The sequence below is a fragment of the Octopus bimaculoides genome, chromosome 10, assembly GCF_001194135.2.
Source record: "Octopus bimaculoides isolate UCB-OBI-ISO-001 chromosome 10, ASM119413v2, whole genome shotgun sequence".
Taxonomy (NCBI): Eukaryota; Metazoa; Mollusca; class Cephalopoda; order Octopoda; family Octopodidae; genus Octopus; species Octopus bimaculoides.
Genome location: NC_068990.1, coordinates 19,521,889 through 19,527,893, shown reverse-complemented (window position 1 = coordinate 19,527,893; position 6,005 = coordinate 19,521,889). Strand labels below are relative to the sequence as shown.

Sequence of the window (6,005 nt, the reverse complement as noted above, 5' to 3'; positions counted from 1 at the left end):
TATATATATATATATGAATGTATGTATGCGTGTGTCTTTGTCCCTATCAACGCTTGACAGCTGCTTGTGGTTTGTTTGTGCCCCCGAAACTTAACGGTTTGGCAAACAGAGGACTGATAGAAAAAGCCCGAGGCTAACAAAAATGTATTGAGGACGATTCTTTCGACAAAAAATTCTTGAAGGTGGTACCCCAGCATGGCCGTAGTCTAATGAGTGAAACAAGTAAAAAATAAAAGGTAAAAGAAATTCTCGAGCCTCCGTCCCCCATTTTCGTATTTTGTTTATTGCGCTGTCTTAAAGTGCATTACAAGAATGGACCTGTGGCCGTAGTCGCTTTCTTTCTTGTTTCAATGGTGATAGTGACCAGAGAACCAGTGGAAGTAACGCGTGTTTTATCAAAAGCGTCAAGTGAGCAATAACATGAAAAGCAGAACAGTAGCAGAACGACGAATGCACAAGACTCACAATAAAAACGATTTGACTGATAAAACAAACAAATAATAAATAAATAAACAGGAGAAACAATGTTAGTAGAAGTAACATCTGTATGGTTGCTAGATATGCAAGAAATACACGTGATAAAGAAAACACGTTGGAAATTTACAAACCAAACAGAAGCAATGATAATGATAATTATAGTCTAAAAAGCAACGGAGGCAGTATTGCTAAAAAAACAAAAAAAAAAAAACAAAGACAAAAACATTGGTAATCTTTGTAGCAGAAAGAAATCACAGAAATGTCAATATCACTTGTGACTGCATGACGAAGAGGGAGCATATAGAGTGTATTTTGCTTCTTATCTTTCGTTTGGTTGTATCAGCCACTGGATTGTGGCCATACTGGGGCACCAAAACGATCCTAGTCATTATCTGTTTAAAGCCGGGCACATATTAAATCGGTCTCTTGTGCCGAGCCGCATTCGTACGGGAATGTAAGCAAATATCAGTTGCTAAAGGGTTGTAGGAGACAAACACAAAGACACACATACACACGCACGCACACACGCACACACATTATATATATATATATAGGTGCAGGAGTGGCTGTGTGGTAAGTAACTTCCTTACGAACCACATGGTACCAAAATCAGTCCCACTGCGTGGCATCTTGGGCATGTGTCTTCTACTATAGCCTCTGGCTGACCAAAGCGTTGTGAGTGGATTTGGTAGACGGAAACTGAGAGAAGCCCATCGCATATATATATATATATATATATATATATATATATGCCTGTGTTTCTCCTCTCACCAGCATCACGTGACAACCAACACTGGTGCATTTATGTCCCTGTAACACTAGTGGTTCGGCAAAAGATACCGACAGATACTGGGCTTACAAAGAGTAAGTCCTGGGGTCGATTTACTCGATAAAAGGTGGTACTCCTGAAATAAATAAAAGAATATATATATGTGTGTGTGTGTGTGTGTATGTGTGTGTGCATGAAAATTCACACGGGCTTCCTCTCAGTTTCCATGAACCAAACTCTCGATTGGCCAGTGTCTATAGTAGAAGACAGTTACACAAAGTGCTGCGCAGTGGTATTGAACCCAAAATAACCATGTTTCAAAACGATCTTCGTAACCATAGAGTCGTGTCTGCGCAATGGAATATCGACCAAATCTCCGTCTTTAACCGAAGACATCAGTTAATAACATTGAAACACCTAAAATGGAAGAAAGATGAAGGCTAAAATGCCTTTTAACCATAAATTTAATTTATTCGATTCAGGTTGATCGGGCGGCAATAAAACAACAACAAAGACATCAAACACATTGCCTCATGTTGCATATTTTATATCTAGGAATGAAATATCACGCAAGTGAATTAAGGAATTACTATGTTGAGCAAGTTTTTCGGATACATGGATTGTATTTGGAAGTGGACTACTGATGATGTTGTAGTACGAATGCGATTCGGAAAATCAAAAGCAAGTGCAAAAGTTGTGTTGTGAAAATAATGGACTTTTCTTTGGAGCAGACACAATTACCTCATCATTAAGATGGCATGAAAATGGGGACAGGAAAAGTGAAATCACACTAAAGTGTCCTTTAAGCACGAAAGAGAAATTGTTTAAAGTGCTCGGATTTCATGTTATGCTCGATAATAGTAAAGAATGTGTCAACATTAACGATGTCACGAAATCACTCTTCATAAAACGTCGAAGTACTCTTCTGTTTTGTAGTTTCTGTTATATATATATATATATATATGTGTATGTGTGTGTGTGTGTGTGTGCGTGTGCGTGCGCGCGTGCGTATGTGTGTGTGTATAGATATATACACATATATACATATCTAGATATATATACATACATATATATATATTTACATATATATGTGTGTGAGTGTCTGTGTATGTATATATTATATATACACATACATATATATATATATATGTGTGTGTGTGTGTGTGTGTGTATGTGTGTGTGTGTGCGTGCGCGCGCATATGTGTGTGTATGTATAGATATATACACATATATATATCTATATATATATACATATATATATATATATATATATATTTACATATGTGTGTGTGAGTGTTTGTGTATGTACATATATATATGTGTGTGTGTGTATACATGTGTGTGTGTGTGTGTGCACGTGTGTAACACTTAATTGAAATTATTTATATGGTAGTGCGTTTCTCACAAAGATATATTAATTCTAAAAACAAATACTGCACTATAGCAGATTATGTTTTGTTCGTCATTCCATATAATTTAATCCTCTAAAGGAAGAGTGAAGCAGAAAAACAACGTTATTGATGAAATTTATTTGTAAAAATTTATTAAATTTGAATTCGCTCATGTCTTCTCTTACGTATGTACATTAGGGAATTGGACTGGAAGGATTGCTAGATTGTAGAAAATTATTTGCATTAATTCTTCCAGTTATTTACGTCCTAAGTTCAAATCCTGCCTAAGTCAACTTTGCTTCACATATCTCTGCAGTTGATAAAATATATAGCAGTCCAGTAACGGTATAGGCTTCTGCGATAAAATCACTCCCCTTGCAATTGTTGTCGGTGTGTGTAAATTATAGTCAATGTCAAACATGTCCGTATATATGTGTACGTTTGGAACACTGAATGGAATGGGGTTGATTCGATGCAATCTATTAATTCCCTCCCCTCAAAATTAATTGCCTGGTGTCCAAATTAGTAAGGGTCTTTTTTTTTTACATGTACAAAATATTATCTACACAAAAGTGATAGAAAAGATGAAAATATATAAGCGCAATTCCTTCAAATCGATTATCATTAACCCTTCGTGGGCCGGTAAGGTCCCTTGGGACCACAGCAAATTTTAAAAGTTATGCAACTTTTAGATTTTTTATTTAAGTGACTTTATATCTTTATTGTCAATAGTTTAGGCATACGCATACAAATTTTGAGTTAAACATTTCCAGTTATATGGATGTTATAGCATAAAATATGGCCATTTGGGTCCAACTGGACTCCATTGGCCTTTTGTGAAATTATTTTTTCTGCACTTTTTTCAGATATTCTAAACTATAAGTCAATTTTCTTCGTATTTGTATTGGTATGAATCGATATACTAAATGTTGTTTCATTTTATATTTAGTGCTATATATATAATTTATAAAACTATAAGAAGTGTTGATTTCTTTCAATAAAGGTTTTCTTTTTTCAGTCAATAAATTATATTCTAATTCCCCTCCTTTAAACACAAATAATTACAAATATCTATCTATAAAGTGCTAAATTTCTTGTTCTGTATCATGCACTCACACATATATACAAGATTAAACAAATATTACGTAATGTATAGTGCGGAAATGCGACAGAATAAAAGGAAGTACCTCTGGCGCCCAATGGCCTTTAGTTTAATTCCAACACCACCGGCCAACAAAGGGTTGAAAAACAGATAATGCATTTGTACAACGAATCTCTTGCAACATCATTTGTTTCCAACATTCCGGTAATAAATAAGTGAAAAACCCAAATGCTTACAATTCCGAAATGGTAGTTCTTAGGAAAAGTTTCTTAGAAAAAGCCTAACACCTCTACCGCTTTGTTTCCTTTGAGCTTCTCTCTGGACACAAAAGAAATCTTTGAGTTGCTGCTACTCCACCCCATTTGTGTAGTCCTACCAGAATAAAAAAATCTTCATTGAACCTAGCATGAAGAGCGTTGTATCTTCCGCCATTCCGATATGGTGGCAAGCAGGCAGAATCGTTAGCACGCCGGTTTAAATGCTTAGCTGCATTTCGTCCGTCTGCACGTTCTGAGTTCAAATTCCGTCGAGGTGGACTTTGCCTTTCCTCCTTTCGAGGTCGATAAAACAAGTACCAGCCTAGCACTAGGGTCAAATTGCTGGCCTCCCTCGAAATTGCTGGCCTTGTGCCACAATTTGAAATCTATCTTCAGCCATTCCTTTGGTATCTCCTATATGATTTCTGCAGACAGCTCACAAGACTCATAATTCAATCATTCCGTCCCACATCCACTACTCTGGAACTCCTTCACTGCTGTTGAATAGTTCTAGAACTGCTTCAAGTGATCATCCACTGTAATAACCCACATGCTTACAAAATGCACGTAAACAACGACCTGTTTGCCAAAATGAGCAAAATCCTGTGAAAGTCATTCTTAGATTTATTTAGAACTTATTGTCTAATAATTCCGTTTGAATAATAGCCATGCTTTTGACCTAATTTAAGCTGATAGGTATGACAGGAAGCAATAGTGCATGTGACCAGATTGAAGAGACTGATTATATTATTATTCTGTTTTTTGCTCGCTAACTTAATCTTTTTATTCAAGCAATCGCTGAACTGAAAAAAGTAGTGGATGGGGAGAAATAAATTTTAATATTCATAAACAATTGTGGGAATTAAACGGAATGTTGAGTATGCTTTTAAATTTTATTTTCGTAATTGCTGAGGCGGTGAGCTGTGAAATTGTTACGACTCCGGGCGAAATGCTTAGGAGCATTTCGTCCGGCTCTTTTCATTCTGATTTCGAATGCAGTTGAGGTCAGCTATGCCTTTCATTCTTTCGTGCTCGACAAAATACGAACCAATTGAGTATTGAGATCGAGGAAATCGACTTCACTATCCTACCAGAATTTATCACCTTCGAATAAAGTTAGAAACGGTTTTCGCGATTGTTTGATGGCTTTTATATGGTATTTTTTCCCATTGTAACAAAAACCTCGGTACACAGTATTTCATCCGGCTTTTCACATTTTGCGATGGAATTCCTTCAAAGTCAGTATTTCCGTTCATATTTCCGGTTTCAATAAGAAGTAGCTCCAGTGAACGGTTGAGATAAGTGGTAAAGAGAAACTCCATCCTTCACTACAGGAACCCTTGTGTCTAAATCTGAAATCGCTTTATTATTGCACTTTACATTCTGAAATTATTTATTTTCTATTTTCAAACCCCACTGAGGTTATCTTTGCAGTTCATTCCGACAGAGTCAACAACATCAAGTACTGATTTAATTCTGTGGTCAAGTTCATTGACCTCACGTTTAAACTCAGAATTGCTGGAACGGTACCTAAATCTGAAGTAGTTATTATCTTCCTTTGCCGCGTACCCACAAATATAACATCACGGCACACGAAGAAAATAATGATATAATTAACAAATATAACCATAACTAACCACACCACAAATGGAAAAGAATTTTAACTGGTGTATATGTCACACGCAGATTAACAGCGAAACACTTGTTTAATAATTGTAATTCGAGAGTCTGAAGTGAATGGTATAAATGTATACTCTTTTACTTGTTTCAGTCATTTGACTGCGGCCATGCTGGAGCATCGCTTTTAGTCGAGAAAATCGACCACAGGACTTATTCTTTGTAAGCCTAGTACTTATTCTATTGGTCTCTTTTTACCGAACCGCTAAGTTACAGAGATGTAAACACACCAGCATAAGTTGTCAATCGATGGTGGGGGTACAAACACACACACACACACACACACACACACAAACACACACACACACACATATATATATATATATACATAT

The 6,005-nt window shown here is 36.2% G+C and overlaps 1 protein-coding gene across 5 annotated transcripts in view; it reads right to left on the bottom strand.

Moving 5' to 3' along the window:
* The window catches only part of LOC106876210 (cys-loop ligand-gated ion channel-like), a 526,199-nt gene that overhangs the window by 302,112 nt on the left and 218,082 nt on the right, over positions 1-6,005 (bottom strand). The gene's annotated exons all lie outside the window — the stretch shown is intronic.